General features: G+C 49.7%; 1 protein-coding gene and 1 long non-coding RNA gene across 7 annotated transcripts in view; one reads left to right on the forward strand and one right to left on the reverse strand.

The window, feature by feature from the left end:
• Positions 1-23,675, reverse strand: part of GNG12 (G protein subunit gamma 12) — a 149,937-nt gene that overhangs the window by 56,592 nt on the left and 69,670 nt on the right. The window lies entirely within an intron of this gene.
• LOC144457875 (uncharacterized) lies at positions 1,402-8,370 on the forward strand. The gene is made up of 2 exons (XR_013487467.1): positions 1,402-1,809; positions 7,724-8,370. It is a non-coding gene; the product is annotated as an uncharacterized LOC144457875 (long non-coding RNA).

Genomic DNA, 23,675 nt, shown 5'->3' on the forward strand with positions numbered 1-23,675 from the left:
TGAACCCAGGTCTCCTGAAGTCTGAGGCCAACAGCCTGGACCACAATCTTTACAAGTACAAAATGCCCACGTGTGGCACGTTAAGGTGGCTTGCCCCTAAGAAGCAGGGGCCAGATGCCTATTATCGAGAGAGTTACTTTTTAGGAAAAAATACAACTTTGAATTTATTCAACTCCTGATGGTGGGGCCTCAGCTGTAAGGATGCTAAGACACCTCATATATGACCCGGGATAACTTTATGAAAACATGGCACCCTGGTGACATCGGGTGGGGAAGTCATGCTAGATCACAAGTCGCAGGAGCCGGGTTTGAATCCTGATGCTGCCTCTTAGGCAGGTAATGAGCACTGATTAAGCACCTATGGTGTGCTAAGTACTCATCCTACTGTGTGACTTCAGGTCAGCCACTCAATCTCTGAATTATGTTTTCTCCTCTGCAAAATGAGGGGGTTGGGCTATGCAGATGTGTGATACCATAGAAGGGGCCCTGGCTCTGGAGTGAAGGGACCGGGGTTTGAGCCCCACCTCTGATGATGCTTATTAGCTGTGTGACCCTGGTCAAGTCCCTTAACTGCTGCCTGCCTCAGTTTCCTCATCTGTAAAATAGGAATAATCACAGCACCCACCTCCCAGAGTAGCTGTGAGGAGCAGATGAATAACTGTAAAGCGCTCAGCACAGTGCCTGGCACACAGTAGGCACTACACAAATGGTAGCTATTATTATTCAGTCAATTAACTTCTTCGGGCAGGTTCTTCTTCTGTCAAATACGGAGGTTGCCCTAGATGGGCTCTGAGGCCCCTTCTACTTCTAACTTCATGATCCCTGACTAGTGGAACCGGCCTTCCCTTCTCACTTCTGCCTCTTAGAACCCAAGGCCATCCCCTACAAGGGGCACCACCAAGGGCAGCTAGTACACAGAGCGCCGGGTCTGGAGTCAGGAAGTCCTGAGTTCAAATCCAATCTCAAACACTTACTAGCTGTGTGACCTTGGGCAAGTCACTTAACTTGTCTGCCTCAGTTTCCTCATCTGCAAAATAGGGACAATTATGGCTCTTATCTTTACCAGTATGCCTGGCACATAGTAGGCACTGTATAAATGTTAGCTGCTATTATTATTATCATTATTATTATTATTATTATTATTATTATTATTATTATTATTCTATTTTGGTTACTCCTAACAAAACAGAAGAACCTCGAAGGCAGGGACTGCGTGGCTTTTGACCTGGTACCCCCGTACCCAGCATGCCCCCAGTCACTTAGTAAATGTTTGCTAAATTGAACTGAACTGAATTCCAACTCTAAATCTACGCAAGGAAAGAGCCCAGTGTTTTACAGGGGCTTGTTTTATTTTTCCATTTTATCTTACTTGAAGAGCTGTTTAACGGTGTGGGGCCACTCCATAGAGCAGTTACAAGAGAGTTAAAAACTGCCTATTAAATCTCAGGGTTGCTGACTGCTTCCGGTCAGCACCACTGGCCAGCATGTAAAGCTAGCTCCGTGCCCCGCCCAGAAGCCGGAGAGTAAACCGTTTACCCAAATCCAAATAGGAAAGAGGTCTGGATTTTGGGGAGTGGTCTCGGGGCGCACATGCCATGGAAATTCTCCTCTCTTTCCTTAGCCGGAACAAACACCCACAAACTGAGCAAACTTCTCGAAGGCTGAGAATATTTAGTGTGGTGTTTGAGCTGTCCAGGAATGTACGCTATGCAAACAATGCCGGCTGGCAGGATGTGCCAATGGGGAGATATGGTCGGGCTGGAGGCCGCAGGCAACAGCAGGAGAGAGGAGAGGACCTTGGCTCATGCGGTGAGTGGGGGGGGGGGTTCCACTGGCGGGAGCTCACCAAGCTCACCCTCTCTGAGGGCAGGGGGCGCTGTCCACTAATGCCCTCTAAGCGTCAGTCAGAGAAGTTTAGGGCTGGAGGGGACCTTAGGGTACGGAGTGTTAGAACAAAGAAACTCGGGAGGAATGAGCCTTCTTTAGATGTTAATGTTAGACAGGGCACCGAACACAGAGTGTTAGAACAATCAATGTAGGATGTCAGTCAGGGCCCTACGACGTGCCAGGCAGTGTCTCAAGGGCGGGGGGCACAAAGAAAGGCACAGAGTCCCTGCCTTCCCAGAGCTCATCATCTAGGGAGGGAGGTGATACCACCCGACCAGGTACACACAAGATAGATATATGGGATAATTGGAGGCAGCCTCAGAGGGCGGGCATCAGCACTGAGGAGGCCTGGACAACAGAGGACTTTGGGGGATCCAAAGCCAGAAGGAAATGCCCTGGGGACAGCAGAGGGCCAGTGACAATGGCCAGGGGCAGATGAGCTCTGTGGGGCAGGGAGAGCAAGAAGGCTGTTTTCAGGGACCACAGGGTGCGTGGGTGGGGTGGCGGGAAGAACGAGGTGTGGAAGGTGTAAGAAGACACTCCAGGTAGGAAGGGGCAGGGCTGAGGAGGGCTTTGTAAGCCAAACATAGTATTTAATATCTGGTCCTAGAGGCAAGAGGAAGCCACTGGCTCACTGAACCGGGGAGGGGCAGCTGAAGGAGGAGGGACTCAAGCGGGGAGAGACTGAGGCAGGCAGGTGGGAGGTGATGAGGGCCTGCCTCCGGGCCGCAGGGGCAGAGCTTGGAAAGAGGAGGTTCCAGAGATACTATGGCCTTGAGCACAGGATTAGACAGGACCCTTAAAGGAAACTGATTAGAGCCTCCCTTCGCATCCCACCCCCAGGCAACAGTCCATGCCCTCCATAGCATCTCTGCCAACGGGCTGCAGTGAGAGGGAATAAGCAATTAGTAAGTGCCTACCACGTGCCAGGCACCTGCTGAGCACTTTGCAAATATGATCTCATCTGACCTTCACCCTGAGCCTGGCAGGAGGTGCCATTATCATCCCCATTTCACAGCTGAGGAAACAGGTGAAGTGACTCACCCAAAGTCACTGAGTGTCTGAAGCTGAGTTTGAATTTGGGTCTCCCAGCGCTCTCCCTGTGGCACCCCCTGGCCACCAACCTGAACTAGCCTGCCTCCAGTAACAGGGAGGTCACGGTTCACGCAATCCCATTCCATCTGGGGCCCTTTCTTCCATCAAGACGACGTCTGCCTCCCACAGCCCGGCTCTCTTAACAGCAGCTGACCCTCATTTATCCTATTCCTATCTCCACAGCAGGTTGCCTCCTCCATTAGACTGTGAGCTCCCTAAGGGCAGGGGCTGGTTTTGCCTTCCTTTGAATTCCCAGCACTTAGCACAGCGCCCGTATACCGAAAGCACTTAATAAATGCTCGCTGACTTCACACACGTAAAGTCAACCAGTCATCAAGCATTTAAGTCTCAGTTTCCTCAGCCGTAAAATGGGGACAATAACACCTCTCTCCTAAGATGGTTGTGAGAATCCAAGGAGAGAATTGTCTGCAAAGCACTCAGCACACACAGTACCTGGCGAACAGCAGGGCTTAATACATGCTTGATGACTGAGTGACCGCTTGGTGGGGGAGCATCCCAACGCAAATGAGACGCAAATGAGGTGTTTGCCTGCTTGTCCCTGGTCACTGAGTCTGCCCTCGAACCCGGGTCTTCCCACTTCCAATCCTTCCTCCTGACCTCGCCGCTGAGCCATGAGCGTACGCATTATTTTTTCATTTTCCCTGGATTTTGGCCAGCATCTTATCTCCCTGGTGGATGGGGAGCTCCATGAGGGGAGGGCCTGGGTCCCAACTACACTTCCCACCCCCGAGCCACGGCTGGCTCCACAGATTCAGAGCAAGGGCTGGGTCCCGAGCCTTCTCTTCCCTCGGTCAGACACCCGGGGCGGGGACCCCTGCACCACTGCTGTGCTCTCGGCACAAAGTCCCCCGAAAACAGGCGCGTTCACAGGCACTCCCAGATACGTGGCCGAGTCTCCAGCTAGGACTCGGGGTGGGGGAGGAGCGTCCTGGCTTAGTTTTCTGAAAGAGTCCATCTCCCTTTAAACAAAGAAAACAGATCAGGGGCCGCTCCTAATTAGGCAATGCCCCTGTCACGGCGGGTTTCAAATTACTCAGCATGGTATGATCTCATGGCACATTCACTACAGCAATCCCTTTAAGCTGGTGGGAGGCTCACCAGGACGCCGGAGAGTCTTTGGTGTACCTCTGGGCCCTTCCCGGGTGCACGGCATGCATGCCACGCTCCCCCGGCGCCCCCCACGAGTCGCTCATTCCTCCTGGAGCCTGTTTCTCTCAAGGACTAGAGGCACTGGTCTACATGAGCCCTGCTCGTCATCGCTAAACATTCTCAAGCGGCTTCTTTGTGAAATACTTTAGTTCTACAGAGGGAGGAAGTGGAAGCCTCTCAGACCCTCCCTCACATTCCCGTATCCCTGGGGGAGGGGGAGGCCTCTCGGACCCTCCCTCATATTCCCGTATCTCTCTTTTGTGCGGGGCAGCATGCTGTGGGTGGGAAGAGCTGGTCCTGAGCCTAATCCCATTTGGTCTCTGAAACATTCTGGCCCTGGAATTGGATATAGCCTCTCAGGGCACTGGCCAGATCTAGAAGACTGGGTCGAGGATCAGCTGACCTCTTTTCCAGCATTTCTCCGGGCCGTGAAATCGCAGGTACAGGGTAGAGTTAGAAACCACAGGTCCCGTCCAACCTGCTGGTTCTGAGAGAGCAATGAGCTGGTGGTAGAGTAAAGGGTCTGGGGACAGATGACCAGGTGCTGTCCCCGAAGGTTTCCTCCTCCCGGTCTGGAGCACAAAGAACTAGCGGTCTGTAGCGATGGGCTGTGGGCCTGTCCTTCTAAAGATAACTCTCCTGCCTGAGTAAGGAGAGATAACTACAACATCAATTAATGCACATTCACGAAGCACCTACTGTGTGTCGAGCACTGCCCTGCGTGCTGGGGATACAGGTGCCAAGAATGACATGACCCCTCCTACAAACACTAACGTTTCCATTTGGCTCCGGGGGTCAGAGAGAGCTCAAAGATGAGAGCCTTACTCCTGGCGGGCTGGCGGCACATGCGTTCTCATCCTGGTTTTACCGATGAATGAGTGTATAAGCATTTATTAACCACTTACTACATGCCAGGCCCTTTGCTGAAGATGGGGGGATTGGTGGAGACCAGATTTGTGATTTCATGGGTACAAGAGGGCTCCCCTAAAGCAGGGAGACTCCTGCTGCTGACAGACCCAGGGCTGCCTCTTCTTCTCCAGTCTGTGGTCTCACAGCACCACACAACTCTCTGTGCCCAGGGTCACAGAGCCAAGCCAATCTCTCTCTTCTCTCCCTGTCTCTGCCTCTCCCTCTAAGGCGAGATGTGAACCTAGCTCTTCCCGACTAAGGCCAGCTCTCTATCTGCTATCCCACGCAAAGTCTCTTGGGTGCTATGGATGTAAATATAAAGGGGAGACAGTCCCTGCCCTCAACAAGCTTACGTTCTACTAGAGGGATCAGCACTTCCGGGAGCGTGGTGGAGGGTGGCCAGGGAAAGGGGCCTTAGAGCAGAAAGTGACAGGGTAGGAGAAGCTTCAGGCCCTTTCCAGTGGAGACTGTAATGTTGATATGATTCTTGTTTCTTGAGTAAGACGTACAAAGTGTGGGGACTGAGGAGTGGGGGCAGAGGGGAGGGCTACCAGGCCCAGGTGGGTCTGGGGCAGGCCGGATGGGGTAAGGCTTTAGGGCTGAAGCAGACTGGAAGGTGAGGGTTTGGGTCTGGGGCCACCCTGAGGGGTGAGGGTTTGGGTCTGGGGCTGGCCAGAGAGAGATGAGGGCTGTTTGGGGCTGGGATGGGCCAGGGGAGGGGGAGCTGGCCACATGTCTGTGTGCACACAGCTGCAGGCAGGCCGGTCAGGTTGGGTTTGTGCTGGAGATGTAGCAGCTGCCAAGCTTGACCTTCAGTTGTTCGGCAGATGGCTGAGACTAAATGAGCGTGGGGAGATGGCTTTGGGGCCCCTTGTCCTAGAAAACGAAGAAACTCCTCAGATGAGAGGACGAGCCTGGAGCAGTCAGCGACTCGCAGGGGTTAACAGAGAGAGTTGCAAGGACAGGGTCCATACAATGCCATGGGCACGTGAATGCATGGGCTCTCCAGTCGGTGACCGGCCCCCTTCCTGCTCCTCACACATACTGTCTCCGCTGCCACACTGTCACTGGCCATTTCCTGCAGCCCCCTCTCCCCCCAGCCTGGAATGATCTTTGTTTCAGCGTCTGCAGGAAGCCTTTCCTGGGTCTTCACTCTGGGATCACCCCCGAGTCATCCCCAAGCGGCTGGCACACACACAGCTGTTTGCGTGATAACTCCTACGTTGGAAGGTGAGCTCCTTGAAGGCAGGGACTGTGTTTAACCTTTCTGTGCACTTCCAGTGCTTAGCATGAGTGCCTGGAACATAGGAGGTGCTTCACAAAAGCTTGAGGATTCAGAAGGCACTTTGTAAGGTCTGTCATCCTGAATCTATTATGACCAAACTGGGATAAATGTACTGGTCCCAGCACATGCCCTGAGTTTTCTTTGAAACCAAACCAAACCAAACCAAAAAATGAAATGTGTCTTCATTTTCTGGTCATTTGCCTTTTTCTCTAAGGGAGAGAAATCTTGGTTAACTGGAAATGCGGCTCAGCTGGGCTTCCCTATTTCAAGGGTTTCCTGTCTCTGCAGGACTCCATGTCGTACACATGAGAATCATTAGCCCCCCCAGTCCCCAGAATCGACACTTCTGGGGAACACGGGGGAGAGGGGGGGCACGGAGAGCGGAGGCAGCTGCTGTCAGGAGGCTTTATTATTGCAGCCTCGGCCAGGAGACTGCCGGGAGGAGGAGGGACAAGAGACCTTTGTTGACAGGACTCATGGAAGGGAAGAGCCAGATACCAAAAAAGGAGGCAGGCTGGGGCAGTGAGGAGGGCCGTGGCTGGGGGGCCGCCGGAGCAAGGAGCCTTCTACGGCTGGCCTGGGCCTTAGGGACCAGCCAGTCCAGCCCTGCTGGCTGGCCCTCTTTCCCTCCTCCTAGGCTTAATATTTACTGAGCAAGTGAAAAAATAGATTACACTCTCTGTAAACTGTGAATCCAGTGTAAATGTCAGCAGCTCCCCAGGACTAGGAGTTACAAAAGACTTGCCCATCTTCATCTACGGAGGGAGTCTCCACACTGGGAGCTGCCAATAGCCACTGAAATAACAAGTCTAGAACAACTTCTCCTCCCCCAAATAAAACAAAAAGCCCCAGCACCTGGTACAGTGTTTTACAAAGAGCTCTGTGTGTGTATGTATGTATGTATGGGTACATACGCACAGGTATGCATGCACACATGTACGTGTGTAGCGATGTATTTGAAAAGAGGCGGCTAGGTCGCACTGCAGTGGATAGAGGTTGGGAGGACCAGAGTTCAAATCTCTCTCAGATACTTACCAGCTGTGTGATCCTGGACAAATCACTTAACCTCTGTCTGCCTCAGTTTCCTCAACTGTAAAGTGGAGATAACAGTAGCATCTACTTTATAGGACTGTTATGAGGATCAACTGAGATAATGCATAACCAGCATTTATAAATGGGCCTTTAAGGTTTGCAGAGTGCTGTACAAAATACCATCTCATTTTCATCCTCACAACAATCCTGGGAGGTAGGTATTATGATCCTCATTTTACAGATGAGGAAACTGAGGCAAAGGGAGGTTAAGTGACTGGCCCAGGTCACACTGCTAGTCAGTGTCTGAAGCCAGATCTGAACTCGGGTGGGTCTTCCTGACTCCAGGTCCAGCACTCCGCATGCTGCGATGCCATAGGTGCCTCATAAGTGCTTGTGGAAGCTCAACAGACACCCTGCCCATTCACACACCTGCAGAGGAGGAAGCAGCCCCTGAGAAGTGACGTCCGGCCAGCGATGGCTCACATGCAGTGAATGGCATCGAAGATAAACAGCAAACGTAAGAGCAGCAAAGAGCAGGCTGCTTATGGTGAGAGCCAGAGATAAGTGTGGGGAATGAGGGAGCCATCAGGATTGAATGAGTTCTCCTCCTCCTCTGAGCTCCCAGCCCCGTCCTGCCAGGAGAGCTCTGGGGCTCCCCAGAGCCAGGCTGAGCCCGGCCCACCACACCACCCTCCCGGGCCATCTCCTGGTGCATTCACACCGAGCTACCCTACCTCCTGCCTCCACCCCCTTGTCCGGTTCTGGAAATAAAAGCAACATTGTCATTGCTGCAGAAAAGGATGTGCCGATCTACTCCCCTACGGCTCCACTTACCAGGCCTGTCATTTTCCAGACTAAAATATGCCTCCCTGGCCACCGCCATTTTCCTAGAGACAGCATTTCTCTCAAAAAAGTTAATGCTCCTAGAGGGCAAAGACTGGCTCCTTTTTTATATTTGTATCCTCAACACTTAATAAACACTTTTTCATTCATTCGTTTATCCATTCTTCATCCATCTACCCACCAAATTCATCTACCTACCTAACCATCCATCCATCCTTCCATCCATCCCATCTATTTATCCATCCACCGACCCATTCACCTATTTATCCATCCATCCAACCATCTATTGGTCCAATTAAATATAACAGTATTCTCTCCCCTGATTTCTATTACTATCTAAGCATGTAAGCTTCTTAAAGGCTGAGAGTGTCTCCCCTGGTCTTTAGTTCCCAGTGCCCAGTATGGTGCCTGGCATGTAATAAATGTCTAGTGATTGACTGATTGTTGATTGAATGAATGGCTGATTGTGACCTCCAGTGCACTGGAGGTAGGTGGGAGGGGGGAGGGATGCCCCACGGAGAGTTGATGGAAGGGCATGGACAAGAATTATATTGAGTGGAAAAGGGCTGGACAGTTGAGAGCTTCCCTTCAACGAAGTATATTCATATCACTGAGATCAATAAAGTATTTGCAAGGCTAACATCTGATTTCTGATTACTAGGATGAGTGGAGGGCAGGAAGCAAGAGAAGAGAAATTCCAGGAGAGTCCAATCACCTCACTACGGCTAGTAGCTTCCACCTTCTCCCAATACCGCACAGTACTACAGAATCAAAGGGACCTTGAAGTTCATCTACTGCCGCCTCTAGTTTCACAGATGAGGAAACTGAGGCCCAGGAGTGACCTGGGTGCCCAAGATCATGGCCCAAGATAATGGTAGAGCTGGGATTCACACCCTGTGCCTTTCTGCTCCTAGAGCCAGAGCCCTTGAACAGCAGTGAGACTTGGGCTTCCCTCCCCCATCTCTAAACAGCTGAGAACAAGGTCTGAAGTGGCCAGAAGGAGGGGAAGAAGGGTGAGGAATGAGGCCATTCCAGTGGGATCTTGGATTTCGCTGGAACTGAAGGCTTCTTTTAGACAGGCGGGAGCAGCAGGCTGTTCTGGAGAAGCCCAGCCCAGGCAGGATTCTGAGTCAGGGAGGACCGTAGGGAAGCCGGGGGTGTCAACGCTGAGCTCAGAGCACACTCTGGTCTCTAGCCTCATAAAGTCGGAAGGAACGTTGGTCTAGGAGTCAGAAGATTTGGTACTGAACTTGCCTTTCTTACTGAGGGACCGGATGACCTTGGTGGAAGGCAGAGAGCATCACTGGGCCGTCCAAAAACCTGGGCGAAAATCCCAGGTCTGCCCTTTACTGCCTGGGAAGTGGTGGGCCATTCAAACTTCCCCCTCTGACTCAGTTTCCTTATTTGTAAAATGTGGAGGTTGGCCTAGGTGACCTCTGGGGCCACCCTGAATTCAACTGATTCCATGAAGCCACATTCGTTAAGTGCTTACTGTAGTAAGAGCCCAAATTTGTTCTAAGGACCTAAGGAGAACATTCATAAATCACTTTGCAAACCTTCACTGCTCTATGTAAAAAGGCTACCTCTTACTAGGATGGTCAGTAAGTCGTCCGTGGCGCCCCCTAGTGGCCTTAGAGATAACTGACCTTTGTGGAGCGGTTAAAGTTTACGCTGTCATTGGAACTTCTACAACACCCGGCAGCAGGCTCATCTTAATTCCCATTTTTCACATGACAAAATTAAGGCTCAGGGAATTTAAGTGACCCTGGGTCAGTCACTTCCTTTGCCTGGGCTTCTCTTTCCCCATCTGTAAAATGAAGGGGCTGGAGTAGGTGGGATTCTGAAGCCTCCACAGAGAAAGCAGCCCTGGTCACAGGGTCAAAAAAGAGGCCGATGAGCTCGAGCAGTCATGGTCTCTGCTGCTGCAAGCTCTGTCTCAATCCTCTTCCTCCGGCAGTAGCGCATGAAGAACAAAAACCCAAAAATGACAGGACTGAATTCTAGCGCTTGGGGAGTGATTCACGGCAACCTGCCCTCACCTGCACACTCAGCACCTTATCAATCCTTGCAACCCTGAGGGATATCACCCGGTAACCCAAGGCCAACCCTGCCTGCTCCACCGGGGCCGTCCACCTGCATGTGCGGCTTGTATGCCCACCTGACCTCTAGATCCAAAACTGGGAGGTGGGAAGATGAGTCTTCCTGAGTTCAAACCTGGCCTCAGATACTCACTACAGGGAAAGTCACTTCACCCTGTTTGCCTCAGTTTCCTTATCTGCAAAATGAGGGAGAGAAGGACATGGCAAACCACATCAGTATCTCTGCCAAGAAAACCTCCAATGGGGTCATAAAGAGACAGACAACAAGGTATCAGCTAGGCCAGTCCCCTCGTTTGACAGATTAGAAGACACAAAGACGTGAGTGACTCACCCAAGGTAAGAGTGGCTGAGCAGGGATTAGAAACTCTCCCTCCCGACTCCTAAGACCAGTGCTTTCCTCCCCCTGCTAGACACAGCCTCGGACACTTAGCAGAACGGTAATCATTTCCAATGGGCAAACACCATAATAAGAAGCCAATCAAACTCTACAATACCAAGGATATCAATTTGCTAAAACACATGGAAGGGTGGTCACATTCTCTTGGGAGATGCTCACGGGGCCCTTCTAAATATCATTTTCCCTCTTAGCTGCCTCACCCTGAGGTAGGCAGGGCAGTCTAATGGCGAGAACAATACTTAGAAGAGCCTTTTTAGTGGGGCAGTTAGAATGAGGACGGCCTGGGTTCACAGCCTTTGCTACTTAGAAACTTGGTTCTGCTTTGGTTCACTACTCCAGGCCTCAGTCTCCACATCTGTAAAATGACAGGGTTGGCCCGGATGGTCTTCAGGGGTGCTTCCAGCTCTGAGTCTATGCCCTATCATTTTTTGTAGATGTCTACATAGGGTGAGATGTAAGAGCAGGAGAACCGTTCTGGACTGAATAAATCTCAGACAGTAGCACATTTCATGGGAGGCTGCCAGGATGTATAGTGGGGAGAGAGCACACTGAAAAATTCCACATTTGTAAAAATGGAGGCAGGAAACACTGAACTGTCTGCCAAAAAGCTCTCACCTTGTTCATGCCGCCAGTGGAAGGCTGGAGAGAGAAATGTGAAGCAAAGGGCTCCCTCTAGTGTCCATTCCTCATCAGTGAACCATTCACTGTGGCAGATGCAGACCACAGATCTAGACCATAGAATGACCCTGGCCTGAGCCTCCTCTTTGTCCTTGTCCCATGCCTCCTTCCAAATACTGGAGGACTGGAGGGGAAGGCATCACGGTACCGGGGAGAGCTCTGGATTCAGGGATGGAGGACCTAGATCCTAACACCTGCTCTGCTGCCCACGGCCAGGGGGATGTCCCCTCTGGGTGTCCTGTCTCTTCTGAAGAAAGGAGGGGATGGCCCTAGGGTGGACCACTGTCAAAATCACATAAAACCGGGGCCACTACAACACACACAGTGACCCTGTGAGCATTATCTGAGTTGTAATGCATTTTTATTTCTTTTGTTAAATGTCTCCCAATTATCTTTTAATCTGGTTCCTGGAGCTCTAGGGAGCTGTTGGCCCCTTTTGACACCTCTGGCCTATGTGACCCCCAAGGTCTCTACCCGTTCTAAGTAACCTAGAGGTCACTTCTGGCCAAGATTCTTCACCTCCCTCAGATTCTGTTTCCTTATCTACAAAATGGGGATAATAATAGCACCTACCTTGCAGGGCTTTTGGGAGGGTCAGATTTTTCAAAGCACTCTCCAAACTTTAAAGTGCTAAGGAAATTTTAGATATTAATATGGCAACCTTAATACATACATTTAACGTAATAATATAAGGTACAACAAACAACTTATTACATACAACACAAAATATTGCACAACATATAACACAATATTAATACCAAATATTGCCACAGCCGACATAAATGTCTATAATTCTCATTATTATTATTATCATCCTACTGGGGCTGAGTCAGCCCTTCTTCCATCAGTTGGCACATACAGGCTTCCAGCCCCCAATAACAAGCCCTGTCCCTCTCCATGAGGCCCCCATGTCACCCACAACCAAGGCCTTAGTTCTTCATGTTCCATGCAAAGCATGACGCAAGAGTTGGTCAATTCTTCGCCATCTGGCCAACAGCGACATCGTGTGGTCGATAAAAGAAAGTCAAGCCTTCACTTAGTTAACGTCTTGGCCTTGTTTACCACTCTCATGTTTGACTCAGACACAGAGAGACAGAAAAATAATGATGTGCCAGCGACCTCAGGGACTTGCCTTTAGGAATGGGGCTAGGGAAGGGGATGCTCCAGGGCTTGAGATCTTCTAGGGGGAAGGAGATAGAGCAGGAAAATCCACAGACACTGAATTCTAGAGATTCACGGGTCTTTCAGAGCCCCTAGGAGGATAGATTATGCTAAGACAGAAGGCGTCTGACAGGCCATCGGGTCCAACCCCCTCATCTTATGGAGGGGGAAACTGAGGCCCAGAGAGGTGAAATGATGTCACCCAGCTAGTGAAGTATCTCCGATGGGATCTGAACTCAGGTATTCCAGACTCCATATCTAGTGCTCTTCTCACTAGACCTTAACCATCACCTACAGATGAGGAAATGCTAACCTAGAGAGGTACATGCCAGGGCTCGTCTGTCCTCTCGAAATGGCCCTTCTGGGCCGAAGAGCAGGCACGGCCCACCTCTGGTTTAAATGTGTTCACAACAAGTCTCTATTTTTATTGTCTAAAGGAGGGGGTAGCAAATTTTCCTTGCCTGGAAAACACTCCCTCCTGACCTTAACCTTGGAAAAGCTCTTTATTCCTTCAAAACTCAGTTCAAGCATCATCTTCCTGACCCCCTTAGCTGCCAGGGTCTCCTGTTCCTAAACTCTCTTGCATTTAATTTCTGTTTATTCTGGACATATGGTATCTCAGCCCGCAAACCCTCCCCCTAACCCTCCTAGGATGGGACCTCTTCCAGGGCAGAAAGTCTTTCATTTTTGTCCTGGTATCCCTAGCACCAATCACAATGCCTGGCATACAGTAAGTGCTTAATAAATGCTTGTTGTTTGACTAAAGCATCACATGAAGTCCATGACTCTTATTCTTCTACCTGGTGAGTGAGCTGGGGGTCTGAGGACCACGATTCAGAAGAGCAGATGGGGTAGGCATGCACACGCTAACAATGCAGGTCAATCAAAAGGCACTCATTAAGCATTATGTGCCAGGCACTGCACTGAGGCCACCTAGTTCAGCCTCTCGCCTCCAAAAATCATCCCTACAAAAGCTGACGTGGCTCAACGGCACACCTGCGAGGCAGCCTTCTCTGACCTGAGTCCTCAACTGTAAACATGGAGGCCTGGACTGCGGGACCTTGAAGGCTCCTCACAATCCTCGGTCTAGGGTTCTGTCACCCAGGCTCTGCTAGGGCAAATGCAAGCACTTGAAGGAGCTCTTGGCTGTCTGAGGAAGTCCATTCCACTCTCGGATGCCTCTACAAGAAAGCTTTCCTTATACTGAGGCAAAATTAGCCCCCGGCTGTCCCTTGGGGTTGTTCAGTCATTGACCCCATTTGGAGTCTTCTTGGCCAGGATACTGGAGTGGTTTGCCATTTCCTTCTCCGGCTCATTTTACAGATGAGGAAACAGAAGCAAACAGAGTGCAGTGACTTGCCCAGGGTCACACAGTAAGTGTCTGAGGTGGGATTTGAACTCAGGGAGATGAGTCTTCCTGATTAAGCCCAGTGCTCTAACCAATGCACCACCTGGCTGCTTACCTTCTGATGATCAGATCAGAAACCTGTCTAGTGTCTGGAGCAAGGGTCCCTTCAGACTCAAACATCTAAGACTGGGGGCCCTGAGAGTAATAGGAAGCTTTTAACCAAGGCCAATGTGAAAGTCAAAATAATGACCTGCCCTGAGGTCCCTCTGGCCTATGGATAGGATAGCTGAAGTCTCAGAGAAGCAGGGGCTGATCTCCATGGGTAGAGGGCATTTCCACACTTTAACCAATGAAATCACAGCCCCAAAGTCTCTTCCTTCTCTGAGGACCCAATAAGATAATGCATCGAAAATGCTTGGTAAACCTTAAGGGATTATCAGTGTTAGTACCCTTAGGTAGCCCTCTGTCCTTTCGTGGGGAGGCCCAATAGCCAGACACACAAATCTTTAGGAAGACAACGTTCAGAGAGCCAGAGCCCAGGTAGCCGAGAGCCAGCAGCTCAGGCACCCAGGACCAGGACCTGCCCTGCCCCGACCTCCTCAAGCCCCTTCTTTGGCTTTCTGTAACTCTGACTATTGGCTCCCAGACTTCCATCACTTTCCTTTCCACCACTCAGTTCCTTCTGGTTGGTTTGAATGAGGTCCAGGAAAAAGAAAAGTTCTCTCTGTTTTCTAAGAAATGAAACTCATCTGGGCTGGGTGACTCCCTCTGTAACCCTAGGGACCAGGGAGGCTGAGGATGCCGGATTCCTTGAGCTCAGGAGCTCTGAGCTAAGCTGACTGAGTGTCTGCACTAAGTCTGGCGTGACTGTGGGAGAACCCAGGGATGGGGAAACACTCGGTTGTCTACGAGAGAAGAAAGCTTCCACGCTGAGCACAGTGGGTCTGGGCTGCGAGTACCCCTGAATTTCTGGCCTGGCCAAGATAGAGAGACTCAGGCTAAAAATGAAAAAACCTAGAAAGGACATCATAGGCCAAGTGCTGGAGCCCTCTCATTTTATATGGGAGGACATCAAAGCCCAGATATATCTAGTCAATTGCCCAAGGCCACACAGCAACAGCAGAAATGTCTTTTTGACTCCATGTCCGGGCCCGTTGGCTTCCTAGCTCCCTACTCCTGTTACTATGGCTCTGGGGCCCCATTTTTCAGCCTCCTCAGCCTCTTAGAGGCGCCTCCTCTTCCCCTAAGGCCCTGCTGGAGAAGGGGTCTGTCCATTTCTCACTGCTACAACAGAATCTCCTCTGATGCCACATCAGGACAAGGAGGTGAAACCACCTTCTCTCGGGCTCGCTGGGCCAGGCAGACTTCAAGGACAGGCCCAGAAGAGTCTGTTTGTCCAGACCTGAGAAGACTTAAGTTTGAATTAGCCTCCCGGGTAAAGGCTTATGCCCAAGCAGGCCCTGAGGGATGAACTGTTTTGGTTAGGGCAGCTCTCAAAGGGGCTAAGACCTGCTTCAGGATGGGAGTAATAACAGATAATAAACAGCCAGCATTTATATGGACTCCCATTTACATATCTTAACAGCTAATAATAATTGCTGACATTTATACAGAGCTTACTCCGTGCCAGGCACTGTGCTAAGTGCCTTACAATGATTATCCCATTTGATCCTCACAAACAACCCAGGGAGGTAAGTGCTATTATTATCCCCATTTTACAGATGGGGAAACTGAGGCAAACAGAGGTTACGTGACTTGCCCAGGGTTACACAGCTAGTAAATGTCTCAGGCTGGATTCAAACTCATGTCTTCCTGATTTCAGGCCTGGCACTTTATAATTATCCCCATTTTACAACTGAGAAGATGGATGGAGGCACACAAAGGTTAAGTGGCTTGTCCAGGGTCACACAGCTAGAAAGTGTCTAACTCTGGGTTTAGGTCTTCCTAACTTTAGGCCCAGCACGCTATCGATACACCATACCACCCAGCTGCCTGAAGTCCTTTGGCGGACTTGTGCTATCACAGTGCCATGGCAGGAAGGGTTTGAATGCTGACTTGGTTGTACTCTAGCTGTGTGACCCTGGAGAAGTCACTTAACATCTGAGACACAGCCAGGTGCAGTAGAATGATTGCTGGCTTTGGGGTCAGAGACCAGCCCTCACATCACGGCTCTGCAGCTTCCTGCGACCTGTGGACAAGTCACTGATGATCTCTGGGCCCGTCTCCTGGTCTATAAGAAGGGAAGGGCTGGATTAGACCATGCTCCGAGGCTCCTTCCAGCTTGAAAGCTGCCTCCTTCAATCCTATGTGGATATTCCCTCCAATGGTCCAACCTACCAGACACCTGCCCATTCTGTGGGACCTTTACCCATGTCCTTCCATTTATCAGCCACAGGGGTCCCTCCTACATGCTGATCGCTTTCCACTGGATCTTTAGATGCACACCCATATGACGTATGGGCTGTCCATCTGGTATACCTTTACTATTACATGACTGGCCACTGGTCACTGTTTACCATTGCTTCTTGCGTATGATCTGTTTCTAATGACATGCTGGGCCCTACACCACGCGTACTGACTGACCTTTCAATGACCTTCAGTTCTGATTCTCTGGAGGCGATGGAATTCCACGGTTTGGCCATGCAGTATCGCAGGAAGAAGACCGGCCATTAGTTAACCTTTCACAAACATTTCTTAAGTGCTTACTTTCCAGGCACTGTACTGGGCACTAGCTACAAAGAAAAAGCAAAAACAGCCCCTGCCCTCAAGGGGTTTACACTCTAACGTGTGGATAGTTAGGCCTAGTGCTGAGGCCCTGTGTGTGAGGCCCTGCCGTGACTTAGGGCTCCCTGCCCCCCGCATGACATGTCACCCACACATGGGAGCGCCTGGAGGAGCAGGCCCTGAGGGCTGTGGAGAGATTTCAGGTGGTCCTCAAACTTACATGGGGAAAACATGACGTGTTTATTTTATGAGAATTTGTTTTCTTGCAATCCTATACATTTTATGTACTTAACAACATGATTCTGAGAAGGGGTCCATAGTCGTGATCCGGCTGATGGCCAAAGGGTCCATGGCCCAAAAAAGCAACAGTGATTCTCTGGACTACAGGAAATCCCCTTTCCACCTGGACGCTGCATGGAACAGCTTCCAAGGTAAGCAGCAAACATCTTTGCTTAGAGATGATTCAATTTGGAGAGCTGCTCACACAATTTCTCTACCTCCTTAACGTCTACAACAGATGTTGGTTAATAAATTCCAGTATTTATTCTCATCGGGACCACTGGGAGGAGAGATAAGTGGGTGTCCCATTAAATGATGTCTTGTGTGATTTTTCCTAATGGGAACAACTATAATGACAAATTTGCAGGACCTTGAAATAGAAGTCATAATGGAATAGAAGTCATAGTGGATTAGGCCTGGACTACTTCTCTAGGTGCAGGCATGAATGGGGCTTGGGAGAAGAAGCCGGGAGTGAGGAAGGAAACAGGAAATAATTTTGTACCGAGGTGGCCCTTTTACAGTGCAATGATGAATTAAATGAGTGTAGGGGAAAGAATGATGAGTCAGTAAAGCATTCATTAAGCGCTTACCAGTGCCAGGCCCTGGGCTAAGGAGGAGGGACCCAGACAAAGGCAAAAACATGGCCCCCAACTTTGAGGAGTTCACAGCCTAGTAGGTGAGACAAAATGTAGATAACTATATGCAATATGTATACATATATACATATATATATATATATATATATACACACACACAGATATGTTGTCTAAAGTTATATATTATATAGTAGAATATATTAACTACATATTATATAATAATATCTATATATGTATAGATATAATATATAGATATAATGTATATATTATATATATAATTCACCTAGCTATCCATTCATCTACCTAGTAATCCATTTACTTATCCATCCACTTATCAATCAATCTATCTAATCTATTTATCCATCCAATTTATCTGGCCATCTACCTATTCATTCATCTACCTATCAGTCCATCTACCCATCCACCCATCCATCCATCCATCCATCCATCCATCTGTCTGTCTGTTGTAAGTAGAAGCTCATCTCAGAGGGAAGCCAGTAGCAGCAGGGGAGACTGGAAAAGGCTTCTTGCCTTTGATTTGAGCTGAGTCTAAAGGAAGACAGGAGGTGGATGTGAGGAACAGAAGCATTGCAGGCAAGAGCGAGGACCAGCCAGGAGGTTGGTGCAGCTCTTGGCCTCACTGCTTCTGGAGAACAGTGATCAAAGCCAGATTCTCCTCCTCTGCATGAAGGCCCCATTAGTATCAGGTTTGTGTCCCCCCCGTCCCTGAACACCCCTTGTATATATTATCACAGGATCATCAACAGGGCCTTAGATAACATCATGATACAATACACCTCTTTGTCATTTCTTCCATGGGGGACTCTTCCCTTCACTAATGTAGATAGCAGTCCACCTAGACTGTATGGTGGCAACACAGATCTAGAGTTGGAAGAAACAGAAGAGGTTACCTAGGCCAACTGCCTCCTCTTACAGATGAAGAAAGTGACTGGCCTGAGGCCATGCAGCTATGGTGACGTGACAAGGTTCTGAACCCAGAGCTTCTGATTTCTTTCCACCAAGCCATGCTGCCCTCTGAGCTGTCTGAAGATCTGAGAGGTTCACTCCTTGCCCTGCGGTCACACAGGGAATGAGTAATGATCTGCTAACTCACACATTTTCAGGGGGGACCTCTGGTTCCATCAGTTTGAGGAGCTTCCAGTGAGGAAAATCCCTCTACCCTACAAGGGTCAGCTTCTCCTGACCGTGGAGTCATGGGGACTTGGTAAGATGCAGACTGATTCAGACCATGAATTCCTCAACAGTATCATTCGCTCCATCCTGCTCAGAGCCGTCCTCTTCCTCTCCGTATCCCCCTCTCTTTCTCCGATTCGACGCTTTCTCACAGGGCTCAGCTCAAGACGCCCACCCCCTGAGAACTCCCCTAGCTCTTATGCATAGCAATAGTGCTTGCTGACTGGTCACTGGAAACTTCTGTTTCCTGTACACCTCCCTTGTTTCACCAAGTAGACTGTGAGCCTCTGGAGGGTAGGAAATGTGATCTACCTTTCTCCATTCTCATTCATTAGGCCCCACGCCCCAAGCACACAGGAGGCGCTCACATATAGCTGCTAACTGAAAGAGGGAGGCACTGTGGATCCAAAACCAGGGACAAACGTCATTACGCTCCTAGTGTACGGTTCACTAGGGAAACAACACGTATGCATAGAAATCAATAGGAAACATACCCAAGAGGACTAAAGGCAATGGGGGGGGTAGAACCAGCTGGCCTGGGAGTTCTCATGACGGAGCTCTGCAGGAAGCTGGGGATTCCAAGAGGCAGAAGGGAGGATGGGGAAGCATACCAGGCATGGAGCCCAGCCAAGGCAAAGGTTCTGAGGTAGGAGATCAGCCACAGTAGCTTTTCTGACACTACCCATTCTCCACCTCCGGGATGCATCCTTGTCCTGGCCATTCCCATTCACAGAGCCACATCATGGAAGAGACGGAAGGACCTAAAGGACCGTCTAGTTCACCTCATGCCCCGCTAGGACAAAGGGTCATCTGGCTTTTGCTTGAAGACCTTCACTGGAACTGAGGGTGGGCACCAGCTCTCCCATTGCACCACTGGACCTTGAAATTCTCAGGAAGCTTCCCCACACCTCAAACCAGATTGGGCCATTTTCCTGCTTCCCCCTGGGACCTGTATACTCCCCTTTTCTACACAATAGCACTTTAACTATCTGAAGCCAGCTCTCACATCCCCACCCTCCTTCTCCAGGGTAAACAACCCCAGTTTCTCCTAGGACTCAGTGCAAAACCTTTTAACATCATAGGTGTTCTCAGTTCAGAAAGGGCCTCAAGAGAATTCAAAGGTGGCCTCAGATACTTCCTGGCTGTGTGACTCTGGTCAAGTCACTTAACGGCTGTCTGCCTTAGTTTCTTCATCAACGGCCTCTAAGGTCCCTAGCTCTAGACCTGTGATTACGAGTGAGCAAGACCAAGATGGTGAAGGACTCTGAGTCTGTATCTCATGAGGCTCTGGGGAAGAAAAGCCTTGATGGGGAAGGAGGGCAGAGAGTTGAAGACCTGTCCCCTGGAAAGAGGACAGAGACTGGATGGACTACTGTCCCCTGATTCTGAGGAGCTATGCCTCTCAAAGAGACCCAAGACCCCATCTGCTTTACTGGCCGACTTCTGGCGAGCCCCTCAGTTCTGGACATGCCGGTTGCTGCAAACCTCCTCCCACTCAACTGTTTTGAGAACTCAGCATTCACTGCTCTTCTCCACTGCTGGTGCAAGCCTGGCCACCCAGGGCACGTTGATATGTTACCATTGGTGGGTACCAAAGCTCTGAATTAGAGGGGTCTTGTAATTAAAGGAACATCGAGAGACCATTAACACATTTCCAGTTGGATGGAAAGAGGGATAGATTTGACAAGTAAAGAGAGATGCCTCAGTTTCCCCTTCTATAAAATGGGAAGGCTGGACAAGCCACCCTTTAAGGTCGGGTCCAGACATTTCCTTCAAGAGGCTAACAGCTCGGGGCTGATTAGTCTTCTTGTGGCTGAGCCAATGGGGGAAGGGAGGATTCCTAGATTGGGGATTCACAGAGCTGTGCCCCTCAGCCACCCTTCCCAGAAATAGTCTTGCAGCCCTTTCTTGATCTCCCTCTGGGCCCACGGCTGATATCTGAGAGGAGAGAAGTGAGACTCCCACAAAGTTGATGCCCTTGGGGGTAGTTAAAAAAAAAAAAGCCCAAACTCTGTTGCCTGGGGCAATAGGTTTCTGTATTCCTGGAATAAAAAGAGAGCAGAGCCAGTGGGAAAAGTGGGGAGGGAAGAGTAAATTTAAACCGAAATATGTGAAGAGAATCATCCTCAAGAGTCATTAAACAATGATGTCAAATTCTGGATCTTTTTTTTTTTTTAATTTAATTTGTTGGTTGTGTGACTCTTTTCACTTCCTTGTTCTAGAGAAGAAAGCAGCCCCTGGTGAACAATCCTCCAGTGTGTAAGGAATGAAGGGGCCCTTGACAACACCATGCCTCAAAGGTCTTGGTGTCAGGCTTCAGTGGGATGGCCAGGACACAGAAAGAATGAAAAAAAGTACCTGTCAAAGCCACTGAAAATGTCTCTAAGGAAAAAAAAATATACTCCCAAGGAAGTCAAAGGCAGAAACCAAGTCAAATGAAAGCCAAAACAGTCCTAGTAGCATTCTTGGGGCCATGCAATGATCTGCCACAAGATGGTGGTCTGAGGGATCAGGAACCTCGAGGCGGAAGGGTCATCATTTTACAGAAGAAGACACTGAGTCCTAGAGCTAAGATCCCAGAGCCAGTAAATATCAGAAGAAGGCAGATTTCGAACCCAGGTTTTCCAGACTAGAGGTCCACCAGCATGCTAAGCGCAGGATTGAATATTATTGGGCAAGAGGAAGTGAGAAATGAAAAAATTCAAAGCCACAAGGGGAAGGTTTATAGGAAATGACATGGAATGAAATAATGAGAAGAAAAGGAACAATATACCCCAAAGGCTGGACAATGAAAATGAAAAGGTCACTAAAGATAGTCAGCCAGCTGGGGCCAAGACTCAGAAGAAGAGATAAGGAAGGCAGAGGGGCTGGGAGGGCTGTGGAGCAGAAAGAATGTTGTCTACACTGCCACTGTGCCCCAAGAGACAGATCAGCCTGGGGGCAGCAGTGGGGAAGGGTCCTCTTCCCCTCCCCCAGAAAGGACTGGGGGCATAAACAAATCAGAGGAGGAGGTGGCATATAGGGAAAGGAAGGCTCCACTGGGAACCAGGAGACCTTGCTTCTAACCCTGCCTCAGCTACCTGCGAATCCCATGACCTTGGGAGAAAATTATCTGTCTAGGACCACAGATTTAGAACCAGCTGGGACCTCAGAGATCATCAATATCCCCTCTCCTCCTCCCCATGCCCATTTAACACATGAGAAGACTGAGGCTCAGAGAAAGCTTGCGGACAGCCCATGGTCATCTGCTAATGAGCTGGCTAGCTCTCCATCCACCAGGCCAGATGCTGGGCATCAGTTACTCTCTTAATAAATATTTACTGGTTGGTTGGGATGTAAAATGAAGGAGCTGGATTCAGTAGCCCAAAAGGTCCAAACCTATGGTCTTACCCATTCATTTTGCTTCCTTAAAGATCATCATGCCTCTGTCTTTCAGTAAGAGTGCACCTTAGAACAATTTCCCCCATAAGTAAAATGATTCCTGTGAAGCAAAGCCAACGGGATTTTCTTTTTAAGGTTCTTATTATAATCCCAACCTGTGTTAAAGGAATCAGGTTAGATCTGCCAGCCAAAAGCTTCTAAAACATGAACAAATCACCAAGATTTTCTGCATATACAAGAAGATAAAACTATACAGGAAGATTTCCCTTTTCCCCTCCCACTTCCCAGCACCTTGCATCGGATTTCCATTTTTACTTTTTAAAAGGATTCTGAAGACATAAGATCGTGAAAAATGGTACCTGCTTAGCCTAGCTGACTGCAGCCCTTCGAGCGGCCAGCGACAGTCCAAGGACACGCGGAATTCACAAGAGCCGAGATGAATTACAGCCCTGCACTCAGGCAGCGCCCGCCCAGCCGCTAATCTAGAATCTCCCAGACATGCTTGGCTGGGAGGGGAGCATTTCTGACATTTGCTCGATTTCGGGTCACGGCCAGCAGCACAAGGAGCCAAGGGGAGAGAGACAAAACAGCCTCCCAAGGATTCTGAGCAGTTCAGCAAAAGCAACCCCCGCTGGTGGGAGAGGAATGATGTCCATTACTTATCCCTAACAGCCGCGTCGCTGTACCACCCCCCCCCGGACTGAATAGGGGGTACCCAGAGTTTCTGCAATAGAAATCTGTTCTGAATGAGAGCATTTTGAAAGCACATTTAAATTCATGTTAGTTACTGATTGGCCCTTGCGGATAATATTTTTAACAGAGCCTGAAATGGTTCTGATTTTTAAAACACAATTGTGACGGTCTTCCACTCTGACTTCTAGGCTAGGGTATTTCAGGGGAAAACAACAATTCTGCTCTCCAGTCTACCCAATGCTGACGTTTCTTCCAGGATTATTGATGATGGGAACAAAGGGCCTGCTTTGTACATTCAAATTCCATTTGGAAGACTGGGGATTCTGAGAGCAGGTGTTCCTGTCTGGTACTCCAGGGGGCAGAGCTGGGCAACATTTCACTGAAAGGGGCCCTAGGTTTCCGCAGAGAAATTGGACATGTTTTTCCTCTGCAGGCTCCTCACTCGGCCTTCTCTTTTCTCCTGCCACATTTTTATTCAGAGTGAATAGCCAGGCACTCCACAGCCTTTATTTCTGCCTTTTTCCCTGGTACAATCCAAGAGAAGGGAGCATGATGCAGGAGAGGGAAGGAGGGAGGGATGAAAGAGTTGACCAGGGTCCTTGGAAAGGAAAGGAAGAAGAAAAAAGGAAAAGGGGAGGAAAAAAAAAGGACAAGGGTCTTTCTGAAGGGAGGGAAGGAAGCCTTGAGTAGGGTCACAAGATCATAGCTCCCCCCACTGCCCCATTTTAGAGATGGGGAAACTGAGGGGCCGAAGGGCTAAGCAACCAAGGGTAATAAGCCAGCAGGACTGCCTCCTCCTGCAATCCGAGATCTGGTGCCAGCCGAGGCTAAGACAAAAGACCGATTCTGTACTCCACCTTCCAGAACTCTGCCTCCTGCCAATGTCTGGTGGAAGTCTCCTGAG

Source organism: Phascolarctos cinereus, unplaced genomic scaffold (genome assembly GCF_003287225.1).
Source record: "Phascolarctos cinereus isolate Bilbo 61053 unplaced genomic scaffold, phaCin_HiC Scaffold_5;HRSCAF=322, whole genome shotgun sequence".
Lineage (NCBI taxonomy): Eukaryota > Metazoa > Chordata > Mammalia > Diprotodontia > Phascolarctidae > Phascolarctos > Phascolarctos cinereus.